Below are 11,210 nucleotides of genomic sequence, written 5' to 3'. Positions count from 1 at the left end.
TCATTAAATATATAATAAATGTTTTTTAGGGGTAAAAAGTTCATACAGTTGTCAATCAGGGGAACATATCAAAAATTAAATTTTGAGAAGATCGTTATACAGTATTATTTGTGTGGCTATGAAGAAACGAAGTCATTAAGACATCTGAGCAATATAAATGATAAAGCATAAATAAATAAAACAGTCCAAGTCCAGAGGCAAAAATGAAAACCAAAGCTGCTCCTTGACATAAACACGGCTAGGGTTATGATAAGAGATTTCATTCTAATCAATGGGGGAAAATAAGTCCTACAAAACCTTGAGTTCATACCTATTCTGTTGGCAAATATATGTTTTCAAATGTTAAAGAAAATAAACTTATACTGCAAAAGCATACCCTAGAAATATATTCTCCCTAATTAGGAATTTCTTTGCATCACGGTTATGTTGCATTTTTATTAAGGAAGTTGAAAATTCAAACACTTCACCTGAAAATACCTCAGCTTACAGTTTGGAAATAAGTTCAGCACTGTAATACTACAATGACTGAATCTTTGCAGTTAGTTCAAAAAGATCAGTGAACCAGCATTTTTTCTTATTATGTTAACAGAAAGCTTAAGATTGACAGACACATTCTCAGACAATTCTGAGGGAATAAATCCTATTGCCTAGAAATTCAATGTCACAGAAATTAAGAAACAAATGTTTATATGTCTACAAAACAATTTCTGCTTTGACACATTTTCTACCTGTAATGAGGCAAGATCAGGTGGATCTCAATTTTTTTTTAGATTGGTTTGGGAAACGCAAAAGATATGCTTTGCTATTAAGCAGCATTGTTTATGAGGTCATAGAAGGAAAAACATGAAGCTAGTCCTCTAGGTTAGAAATCAGGTTAGAATAAGAAAAGGGAAATAAATGAATGCTTAGTTACAACAGAATCAAAGCTCTGGCTGTGAGATAGTGGTCTTTATTATTAAAGGTAAAAGTTTTTTTGTCTTTTTTTTAAATAAGGCTACACTAACAAATTCTTGGTCAAATTTTTTTTTTCTTATGGTTAAATTTCTTTGAGGTTACAAAATACTTCTTGTCTGCTATGTTATATTCTAAAATATTAACATAAATCTGATCATATTTTCTCCTACAGTAGTTGATTTCAAAGTCCCATTTTTTTTACTTTTTCAGCTTTACAAATATGTTTTGCAGTCCTGTAAAGTGAAAGGCTATCATAAGTGGAAATAATTATCATCGTTTACTTCTTTTCAGTGAACATATCCACATTTGTCTCTTTGGGGATTACATAGGCACAATATTGACAAGTATATAACTCCTTCTTTTAGCCTAAGTTGTAAACTACTGTTATTGCTAAATTTTCTCTTATTTTTCTTTCTTGAAAGTTGAAAAACAGAATCTGAATTTCTCCATATACTTAGTATTGCCTGAAAAAAGAACATATTCTGTGAGATCTGAGAAAAATTCAACATCGATCAGTTTATAGTCTTAAGGTAAATTTTATCATTTCTTCTTTTAATTTTTTTCTAAACCTGTCCTTTTAGAATAAATAATGAAAAGAAATTGCTTATAACAAAGCAATTTGTAATTGTATTGTTATATTATTTTGTCCTCTATATTTAAATGCTCTCTAATGTGTTTAAAGTTAGTATTTAATGAAAACTTGTTAATATTTAAATAGTTTTCCTAATGCAATATTTTTTACTGAAAATGGTGATATATCATGTGATTGTCTTTGAATACTGAGATAAAACCCCAAAGGATCTTTCCTTCAGTTAGTTGCACTTTATAATTTTCAGGACTTTAGATTTTTCAGGATTTTACAAATATGATTGATGTGAATTTGCATACATATATAAACTTCAGATTTTTAATGATTTTTTTCATTGTAGTTTGGTTATCTTTTAAAAAGTTCAAAATATGCCAGCCTGCAATTTTTAACAGTAAGAAATTACATATAATGTTATCAATAAAATATAAAAGATCAATAAATTTTCTATTTTGATTTATCTAGGTTCCATTTATTTAATTATTAAGGTTGTAAATTTGTAAGTAAATTTATTAAGGTTGTAAATTTGTAATAGTTTCATATGTTTGAAGCAAGAATCATGAAAAATGCAAGGGGAATTTAAGTTGTATATATTGAAAAGATGAGAACATTGTGATTTTGAGCAGTTTAGGAGTCCTAAGAGAGAGATTGCAACTTTTACCTATGTCAACTATAGAGGTAGGAATGTAGTTGAATGGATTAAAGAAATGACCTTGACATTGTATAGACTGAATCTCCTTGGATTTGGGATTATTTACATCGATGTTCTTCAAAATTTTCTCATGTTTTGTTGTTAGAAATAAATTGACACTTTTTAAAAAGAGTAATTTTTAGTATCAAAAGGCAAAACTTTACCTAGCATACAGGCTGGGGATGAAATCAGTGACTCTAGTCTTGCTTTTTGTTTTTTTCTTTTTTGAGATTCTTAATGCTCACTGAAGGAAAAAAAAAATATGTCAGTGGAATTCCTTGTCTCCTTGTCAGTAATTAGGGACTTAAATCTGAGGATAAAGATATTCTGACCTTGACAGTCTGTAACTTTCTAAAATCTCCTTAGAATTGGGGTGCTTTTTTTGTATTTCTCAAGAATTTTCACAAAAATCCGCATCAGTGTCTAAAATATTTGTGAAGAATTTGACAAAAGAAATCCTGTATTTGAAGAGTAATTTTCAAAGTGCTTTCTGTGTATTATTCTATTTGATACTCCCAGTTAAAAATAGATTGGAAAATATGTACTTTATAGAGGAAATAATGAAAAAGTCAAGGGAAAAAAACATTTCCCACAATAAATTGGGTGCCTATGAAATCTTGTTTTGATTTTGGATTAACAGAGTGTACCAGATACATCACTTGGCTAAGGTCATCAGAAACCCCACTGCAATTGATACAGTTTGCCAATAATGGGGATTCCCTCTCCATAAAATAATGTTATTACCTATGGAAACATGAACTTTCCTTTAGAATTCCACAATTGGAAATAATCTCTCCCTTTCCCCTTGGACTCCCTCATTGTGGAGATTCTTATCTTCTTTCCTAGGATTTAAGAATTATTCATGCACATATCTTCCTTTGGATTGTGAAGCCAAGGATTGGGACTTATCTTTTTGTCCTCCACAGTAGCTAACAAAGAATTTTTCACATGGTAATACTTAATATGTATTTATGCAATAAAATATGTTAATATGATTTTGTATTATTAGAAGAAAGGAAACATTTATAATATTATGGGGAAACCAACCATAAGAAAACATTAAGAAACTACTAAAAATTTAGTATTTAGTAATAAATGCTTTATTAATTGCTCTAACAAGCTGCATAAATAAACGACATACCTAAACTGAAGGAAGTTTGTGGGAATTTAAGTAAAACAGTTTTAATAAGAATTATTGGAAAACTTCTTTTTAAAAAAGTCCAGATGGAAAATTTACATTTAACTTGTATAGTGGGTGATGTAAGTGGGGAAATTTTGTGGAATTTTGATGATTTTGTGGAAGTTAGGACTGTGTTAAACTAAAAAGAATAGAACTACTTTTGCAATATGGTCATTTTATTAAAAATTGGGGTTGAGTAGAAAACTTGAACTATATTATATGCAGGGAACTCTCAGGGCAAAGCCATGTGCTAGAACTTGTATGAAATCCTAATTTATGTATTTTTGGTGATGGAAATTTGGACTGAAGGAGCATATTGCTACATTTACTTATGCTTTATAAAATGTTTTAAAATAATTGAGAGTAAGAATACAAATTTTCTTGACTCATAATATAATAAATGGACAGTCTGCTATGCAGGAGTGTATTTCTGTCTACAGCAAGAAGACAAAGAGGCTGATACTACTGGTTCTGTCACAGTCATACATATGCCTAAGATTTCTTAATTGTAACCTTATGGTTTGTACAGATTACATATGTGAAAATGTTTCTGAGCATTTTACTTTCTCCCAGATGACTGCATAATGATTGAGTTACAGCAATACGTAGTAATCTTGTCTCATTTAAGTCAAGTAAATCAGAGAAATTATCCATGTCTTAAGCAAAGTCAAACATATCCTTAAAAGTGTAAGATGATTTCAATTTTAGCACCATAGATTCTATTTCACAATACTTATTCAGAATTTATTTCTGTCTTACAAGTGGATTATTTATTCCAATACTCTGAGTAGTTAATATATTTGTTTGAGGAATTCTTCAATAAAATCTGGGGATTTAAAAATACTTAGTATAGTTAGGGAAAAAATCCTAACCTTTTTTTAATAGAAAGTTTAGAATATGTTATAGTTCGTGGATGCCAAACTTTAATATTCATTTGATGCCGTAAACCTCAGTAAACTCAAGAATTCATGTATTTATTTAAAACAGAAGGATTAGAATCCCTTAGGTTCTTTTTGGCAAATAGACACATCCCTCTCTCTATGAAGTTCAGGGATTTGTAATTCACTTCATTATTCATATGCAATTATTACAATAGTTCTTAAGCATTTTTAAAAAGAATATTGATAACATTTAGGGGAATCCAGTCATAAGATGTATTTAGGTAATTTTACTCATATGTGGCAAATACTCAAAGAAGGTCTACACATGATTCATATCTAAAGGCTTTCCTAAAATAACTTGTAGATTTGATATAAAGTATATTGTTTATATTAAATAGCCATTTACTATTTTAAACATTATGGTTGACATGTGTTTCAAAAAACATAGTAGAACAGAAGCAATTAAAAACTTGTTAATGTTTTATAGCTATTTGGCATTAACTTAAGAGAGTCCTTTTAGTGATTGATAATCATACATGTCAATCATATCAGAGCATGTTTAATTTACAGTGTGATGCATGCACAATTTAAATTAAATGATTTGAATTAATTTTCAATCACTAGCATGGAACAAAAATACTATATATTCATTTAAATATATTAAAATATGCACATACTTGTATATATAATTATGATTTTAAATCTTTGATATGGTTCCAATATCTGTACAATTATCTACTTTATTAATATGCAATATGATAAGTATGAAAAGCAAAATTTTAAATAAGGCACTGAAAAATATACTTTAGTCTTTGAACTATTTTAGAGACTTAATAATATAAAAAATGTAGTTCAGAGATATTTTAAATACAATGACTGTTATGCAAATACCTGTCTTTGTTCAAATACCACAGGATGGCAGAGAGCTCATTACCTCATAAGAGATACCATTCCATTACTGTATAGCTGTAATATTGGAAATGGATTCTTTTTGTTAAATTGAAATTGCAAAGAAATTTTTAATGCAGAGCTTACTAAGTTACAAAAAATATGGTTGCATTGCTTGCTCTTGATATTATCATATTTATGTGCCAGGCACCAGGTCAAAAGTAGTTACCCATTATTGCATATCAAAGAGTTAAAACACAGGTCAAATGATACAGGCCTTTTCCAGTTCCCTAATTTCCTTATTGCAGGATCTAACATTCTAAAGTGCGCATGAATCTCCAAAGGAGGAAAATAGCATGAAGTATTCAATAGTCTTTATTCCACCACAAGTCATTGCTGAGAGACTTTCCACCAGACATCAGTTTGGGAAATATTAGAGAAGAGAGCTGCTCAATTTCTGGAGCAATGAATTATTACTCTTTTCTCTCCAAGATTGGAGATACATTAGAAGCAGGACAGGTTGACACAGTCAGGGTGGATGGGTGTAGATTATCAGTCAGCAACTGTTCCTGTGGGCAGATAGCCGTTCAGTTGGCTGTTGCTTTTCTCATGCCTTCTGCTTCTTAAATATTTTGAGCATTTTGAGGAAAGGTCATCAGTATGTTAACCCAAATATGCAACACAGAAGTTTGAAATGAGTTTAGTATAAAACAGATCTTTTAAGGAAGAGGAAAGTCTGCTAACAACTCTCTTACTACATTCAAAAGCAAATTACAAATGTCTTTGTATGTTTTAATAAGAAAAGAGCATATTCCTCTTAGAAAAGTTTTTATCAATGAGCCAGATGTTGAATCAAGACAAAAAAGTAGTAATATATAATGTGAGAATACTGCTGTGAATTTTCTGTCCTATTTTTACTTGAATATGTTATTTGGACTTTCTAGGAAGAAAATATGAAGCTTCCTATGTAGATTTTGCTTAATATCCTATGATTTTTAGTTACTTTATTTAAGGTTCTAGTGGGTATGAGTAATGCTTTAACATATTTTATGATAAAGTGTTATTTCATTTTCAAATAGAAACCAGGTACTGTAAGGATTATTATTCATTAAAGTAGATATAAATGAACTGGCCCTGAAAAGACTTATTTTGTGAATGTGCATTTATAATTATTCGGTTTAAAAAGTTCATTCTAGTAAGCAAAATGGAGAGTTAATAGCTCCCATTTGTAAATAGGTGACATAACTTTTTGTAATGCTCAATTATCTCTGGTCCATGAATTGCTCAATTACGCAAGCACTCATCTGCCCAAATAAATGTTCACTAAGGTGAGCATCTGTGCCAAAAATGCAAATTTTCTGTACTCTTTCTATTTATGCACATAGTAAACTTCAGAGAAATACTAAGGATGAATAGCATCAATAAAACCCCTGGAATCTAGATGTAATTTGAAAATTGAGATGCCCATTAAAGGACAATAAATTGGGTTTGTTTAAAAAACTGTATAAAATTATCTTCTTATATACATTCCCTGATTGGAGGATGAAAAATGAAACCTCACATTAACCCACAAATCCTGTTTTTTAAGAAAGGAGGAATGGTCAAAGGTGAAAGAAATAAGAATATCACTCAAGCCACAAGTTAAAATAATAAATAGCAAACATGCCTTCCCTGTAAGTTCTTCAAACTCTAAAAAAAAAAAAAGTAAATTAAAAAAATAGGAGAGTTCATGCATCTCATTCAAACTTCAAAGCTACTTTCTCCTTTTTATGTTTAAACCAAAGCTTTCAAGAATGGAGGGCAGGTTTCTTTTACAATTTAGAATTCAAAGAACACCACTTTGAAATTTAATAGAGCAGTGTTTGCTAAAGTAAACATTTTAGTCACAGTGAATGCAGATGCCTCCATTCGTCTGCAGTTTTCGGTTAGGTATTAAAGCAGTGCTTCAAAACTACTGGAAAGTTTCTTCCCCAACAGCCATTCAAAAAAGACAAATATTTCACAGAATGCAGCATCCCACCTCTCCAAATGAAATGCACCTTTGGCATTAAAGCAAATTTCAGACTTGGAAACTTCTGATGGCAATTTAAAAGTAGTGTCTTAGAAAAATCAAAGAACATCGAAAATGAGGATCTCAGATTCTTGCCAAAGGTTCTTATTGCCACCCCCCATTCACAACCACACAGATATGAAGAAATAAACCCTCTGGGCGGGAGAGAGAAGCAAGTGAGACAAGCATTTAAGGTGCTCGAAAACATGATGTAAGAAGACTTTTGCATTATTAAAAAATGAGTTACTATCACTGCTCAGTGAAAGGTGCTGTTTCTTTTACAATGCATTCCAAATCCAATTACTTAAAAAGAGAGTGGAAATTATTTTCTTATTGAGAACTAAACCAGGTTACTAAACCGTGTAATTTTTTTTTCCAGTAAGCCCAGAACACAAGCAGGCATATGCATTAAAAGGACTTTTCTCTATGCATTGACCATTACATGCTATAGCACATCATTGAATTCCTGTCAATTGTCTGCTTTTGTTATTGTTTTATAATTTGAATTATTTGCCATATAGCATATACCATGGATGGATCAAGAATGGTGGAAAATTTTAGAAATCAATGATCTAGGGAAAAAAAAGTTTGAAAATATCACTATTTTTATTTAAATATGTCTACATTTCTGGGTCTAACCATATCCGTATTGGACTATGCAATAATTGGAAATAATTTCTCTTATTATTTTCATTACCTCAAGCCAACATGTTTTTTTGATAATGTCATCAAGAATACTGTATTTTTGGAAATTGTGACTTGGTGTGATATAAAATCCATACTTTTTTGTTGACAGGCTATCAATAGGAATAGGTAAATCTCTTACAGATTTAAATTAAATTTCAATAAGAGAAATTACAAGCATTGTATACTATTTCATATTAGCTGCATATCCCTAACTTCTCAATTGCAAATATGCATCGATCTGCAAAGCTGTTAACTTTTTTCAATCTATAGTATATATATATATATATATATATATATATATAAGTACATAGAATTTAACCACCCATATGCACCTTTCTTCAAATGAAATAGAAAAAAAAAAAAACACAAGAAAGCAGCCATATTTCTAACCATGCAAAAGAAAAAATCAAATGCATTCCTCTGTTTGTTGTGCTTTTGCTTGAATATGCTTTTCTCCCCCACCTGGCACAATAATTGTAGCGTCGCAGTTTTCTGGCAACAAATGGTTGCTGGGGGTCACCAAATGTCCCTGATTTGCTATAGCGTTTAATCTTCCACAAAAGCTGTTTACTGCTTCATATACTCTGCGCGCCAGTAACATTATCCTTTAAATCATGCCTAGCTGCTAATTAATGGATGTATAAATGTCTAACAGCCAAGTCTTTAAAGCAGAGCCATGAGTGAATACAGCACACATTCTGCACATAGCTAAAATAGTTCTGATGAACCATAAACTGATTTTTCTACATAGCTATTGTCATGCTGGGTGTCTAACCAGACTGAAGTGCATTTGCTTTAAATCCATCTAAAACCAAAAAATATTAGCAGTGCTAGAAAGGTTCAGTAGTGCATTATTACTTTACAGGGTTCATTTCTACCTCTCTGGTGTTTCTCTTGGATGTCTACAATTTGGAATCAACATAAAGCCTCAAGATTTTGAGTTTACTGCTCAGACTTGCCATTTTGTCATTGTGAGACTTTTTGTAAACCACAATTTCCTGAATTTTGTTTTCTAAAAGGAATAAAAATGACTTTCAAAATATTCCTTTTGCATATGTATTTTTCTTTAAATGATCAAGCATAATTTGATATTGCACAACATGCAACAGAATCATCTAAGAAATTCACTGTAGTTCATAATTTCTGAGGATGTTCCACGTGTCTGGCACTGGTCTAAGTATTTTACATGCAATATTTCTTGCAGTCCTGATATCCATACTATAGGAGAGTTATTAATATCTTTAGTTTCCAGATAAGAGTAAGTGAATACAACTTTCTCAGGGTCTCATCGCTTGCTAAGAGCAGACAGATGAATCCAAATGAGTACCAGTTAATGCTAAATGCTTACGGCATCATCTACAACCACATTACTCTCCCATTAGTTTGGCTTTCCATGCTATGTCAATATGTTAGCAATTTTTAATATCACAATGAGAGAACTGTTGGAAATTAAGGGAGGAGCAAAACATGATTAAGCAGAAAAGAGAATGGCAGATGAAACAAGTGGAATGAGATAACTTACTTTCTTTAGCAGTGCCAGAAACTTTGATTACCTGAATTATCTTCAAATTCAGATGGTGATAGAAAGGTAAATTAAATACATATTACAAAATATAAAGTGCCAGTCTTTTTTTTCCCCACGTTGGTGCTGAAATCCATGATTAAACCAAAAATTTTGACCCTTTTCCTACAGAACTTTGAAGAAAGAGCAGAAGCAGTAACCATTAAACTGGACTAAAATTCCACTTCTAAGATTTCTTCAAAAAATCTTAGATTTTAATAATCTTTCTTAGGAGAAAGATAATTATAATTAGGAGAAAGATAATAATAATCTTTCTTAGGAGAATTATTTTCCTCCTCAGAGCCTTAGTTTCCTTATCCTTCAAAGAAAGTTCATAAAATAATTGTGGAAATGACGAAAGTATGTATCTGTTGAATGAATGAAATGAATGAATAATTTAGAATCAATAGTTCTGAAATCTAATCTAGCTGTTCCGTGGGTTAGCTATATGGCTTTAAGAAAAGTTACTTAAGCTCTCTTTATGTCTTATCTGCAAAAGAAAGCTTAATAATACTTACTTTACAAGTCACTATAAGGATTCAGTGACAGAATATTTGTGAAAACACTTCACAAAATGGAGAGATCTTTAATGAGTATCGTTACTTGTTATTTGACCTTCTCCCCCATGCCATCACTAGTGCTTTCCTGCAGTCTAAGTTACCAGGCTGCCCACACCTGACCTTCTACAATAGATACTGTTTTCTTAAATGATCTATTTTTTCAACTTGACTCTAACAATCTTAACTCCCTCAATATGATCAATGTAACTTAACCATCCTAGAAGCTTTTGCTCTTACCTCAAATTTGTCTGTATTTGGTGAAATTTCAGCCAGTGATGCACTATGAAATGAAAATAATCTTTTCAGGAAGACTGGGGCAAGATGGCCACAATGGATAAAGGCCAGTTCTGTCTAAGTACTAAGCTCACCAGCATAACTAGGTCATATGTGAGAAAAAGAGCCCACCACCACCCGCATTCTCCACATCTCACCATGTATCAAAACCAGAAAGGAAACCTGAGAAGTGATGGGAAGAAAGAATCCCACAAGTGTAGTTGGCAATAGCAGTGGAACTTCTGGTTGTTTCAGTGTCTGACCTGGTGTGTGTGTGCATGTGCATGCATGTATGTATGTCTGTATGAGTGGGTTGAGAGGTTTGTATTAGGCTGGAGTAGGATTAGCTCCATCAAGGTGAGTTTACTTGCCAAGAAAGTAGAGTATTTTTCATTTACACAGAGTTTATGGTGGGTGTTTTATTTAAAGTTGGCAATTATTAATTTTGAATAAGAACTTTGAAAATTTTAGAAGAATAGGCAAAAATAACAAGAAAAATTGCATTTTTTTAAAAAAGGGACCTGAGGAATGAAGGCACATTAGGGATCATTTTAGTCAAGATTCACCCAGGTAAGGAGACTTCCAAGGCTGGTATGAATGAATGGGAAATCCATCACTCCTTGAGATACTTTATCCCAATGTACAAATCCATTCTTAGAAAATTGTTTAACTGGACTCAACTCAAATGTCCAGAATATGAGTCTGACAGGTCTATCTCTGAAGCAACTCATGATGCATCTCCCTTTTATCCCATATTATTTCACACATTTAAGGACAGATACCAACCTCATTTGAACATCTCTTATTTCCAAGCAGTCCCTTCAACAATTTATTAAGTGACCATTCCCAAATAACTTTATATTTTCTTAATAATACTCTAGACATAATTCTAGCTTGTA

General features: G+C 31.5%; 1 long non-coding RNA gene across 3 annotated transcripts in view; it reads left to right on the top strand.

Annotated features, from left to right (window-relative positions):
* The first annotated feature begins 850 nt into the window (after positions 1-850).
* LOC143682819 (uncharacterized) overlaps positions 851-11,210 on the top strand; it is a 58,132-nt gene continuing 47,772 nt past the window's right edge. Inside the window, exons 1-4 of one of the 3 annotated variants that reach the window (XR_013175298.1) lie at positions 851-961; positions 1,377-1,484; positions 3,078-3,182; positions 8,783-8,901. This is a non-coding gene — a long non-coding RNA (uncharacterized LOC143682819). Of the gene's footprint in view, positions 962-1,376; positions 1,485-3,077; positions 3,183-8,782; positions 8,902-11,210 lie in introns of those variants that run through there. The other 2 variants (XR_013175300.1, XR_013175299.1) reach the window with 2 other exon arrangements.

This window comes from Tamandua tetradactyla, chromosome 5, assembly GCF_023851605.1.
Source record: "Tamandua tetradactyla isolate mTamTet1 chromosome 5, mTamTet1.pri, whole genome shotgun sequence".
Taxonomy (NCBI): domain Eukaryota; kingdom Metazoa; phylum Chordata; class Mammalia; order Pilosa; family Myrmecophagidae; genus Tamandua; species Tamandua tetradactyla.
Note: the sequence above shows the minus strand (reverse complement) of the source record. Positions and strands in the feature narration are given on the sequence as shown.